At 49.2% G+C, this 1,961-nt stretch overlaps 1 protein-coding gene across 1 annotated transcript in view; it reads left to right on the top strand.

Annotated features, from left to right (window-relative positions):
• The window catches only part of CPB1 (carboxypeptidase B1), a 100,979-nt gene that overhangs the window by 23,291 nt on the left and 75,727 nt on the right, over positions 1-1,961 (top strand). The gene's annotated exons all lie outside the window — the stretch shown is intronic.

The following is a 1,961-nucleotide window of genomic DNA, read 5'->3' as shown; positions in this document are numbered from 1 at the left end:
CTTGTAGCAGCTCGAGGATTTCAGCTTTGTTTTTGATAGTTTTTCCTTCCGCTGTTAGCAACTCCCTTTCTCTGTAAATGGTTCCATGTACATGAGCCATGGCAAACACATACCGGCTGTCCAAATAAATGTTGACCCGTTTGCCAGCTCCCATAGTCAGTGCTTTGGTTAGTGCAATTAACTCAGCCCGTTGGGCAGAGGTTCCAGTCACTAATGGTTCTGCCCAGTTTCAGTCTCCATGGTTACGGCTGCCCCTGCATACCTTGTTCCATTCCGGACGAAGCTACTGCCATCCGTGTACCAGGTGTTATCTGCATCAGGCAAGGGTTGATCCTGGAGGTCGGCTCTCAACCCAGGCACCTGGGCCAAGATTTCTTGACAGTCATGGAGGGGGGCCTCCCAGGCCAGGTTGGGGAGCAGCATGGCTGGATTCAAGGAGGTGGGGATCTGGAACAGAATTCTAGCAGGATCTAGGAGCAAGCCCTGGTAGTGAGTCAAGCATTAGTTATTCATTGATCTGGTGGCTGTCTGAGCACCCCCTCTATGGCATAGGGTATACTGACATACAGTACTTGACCCATGTTTATTTTGTCAGCATCCTTGACCATAATGGCAACTGCCGCAATGATTTTCAAACATGGGGGCCATCCAGCTGCTACAGGATCTAATTTTTTTGAAAGGTATGATATGGGCTTTTTCCAGGGGCCTAGCTGTTGTAGCAGGACCCCCTTTGCAACCCCTTTCAGTTCATCCATATATAGATGAAACGGCTTTGTTAAATCAGGTAACCCAAGGGCCGGGGCTGAGAGTAACACTTGTTTGAGGTTATTAAAAGATTAGCTCATGGCCTCTGTCCAAAGTCTTGCTTATTTTTAGTGGCTTCATATAGCGGTCTAGCCAACTCAGCGAACCCCGGAATCCACAAGTGGCAGAATCCCGCTGAACCCAGGAATTTGCATACCTGGTGGACATTTTGTGGCGGTGGAATTCTTAGAACAGTTTCCTTTCTAGCGTCCATTAGCCATCTCTGCCCATCTTTTATTTTGTATCCCAGATAGCTCACCTCCGTTCTGCAGATTTTTGCATTTTTTGCCAAGATGCGGTATCCCAGGGTGCCCAGAGTTTGTAACAAGTCCTTGGTGACTTGCAGACACATGTCTCAGTCCTCTGCTGCCAGCAGGATATCATCTACATACTGTAACAGAGTCAGGTTGGGGTTCTTTGTATGAAACTCACCCAAATCCTCCTGCAGTGCCTCGTTGAAAATGGTGGGTGAATTCTTGAATCCTTGAGGCAGTCGTGTTCAGGTTAGCTGACCATTGATACCCTTTTCTGAATCAGTCCATTCAAAGGCAAAGATGTCCTGGCTTTTTGGGGCCAAGGGCAAACTGAAGAAGGCATTCATTAAATCCAGCACAGTGTACCATGTCCTGGTTGGGGGCAGAGTGGTGAGGAGGGTGTAGGGTTTAGGGACTGTAGGGTGTATGTCCATTACTCGCTGGTTTACCTCTCGTAAATCCTGAACTGGCCTATATTCACCTGAGTTTGGTTTTTGCACCGGCAGCAGAGGAGTGTTCCAGGCTGACTGACAGGGTCGCAGCACTCCAGCACTTAATAACCGCCAGATGTGAGGGGCTATGCCTTCCCGTGCAGTCAGGGGCATTGGGAACTGCCGCACCCTGACCGGATCAGCTCCCGGTTTCAGTTCTACAAACACTGCCGGCTGGTGCTTGGCTAGTCCCGTTCCCCCTGTCTCTGCCCATGCTTGGGGAAAACTCTGTAGCCAGCAGTTTATATCATCCATTGGTGGTAGTGGCCTTTGGAGGAGACGATACTCATCCTCCAGGCTTATAGTAAGCACCTGGATAGGATGTCCATTTTTGTTTAAAATCTTTGTCCCTTCTGGGTGAAAGCTGATTTGAGTTCCCATTTTGGTGAGTAGGTCTCGGCCTAACAGGGGG

The sequence above is a fragment of the Carlito syrichta genome, unplaced genomic scaffold (assembly GCF_000164805.1).
Source record: "Carlito syrichta isolate Samal-C Ts95f unplaced genomic scaffold, Tarsius_syrichta-2.0.1 Scaffold315561, whole genome shotgun sequence".
In the NCBI taxonomy this organism is placed as follows: domain Eukaryota; kingdom Metazoa; phylum Chordata; class Mammalia; order Primates; family Tarsiidae; genus Carlito; species Carlito syrichta.
The sequence above is the reverse complement of the archived record's forward strand: the minus strand, read 5'-3'. Positions and strand labels throughout refer to the sequence as shown.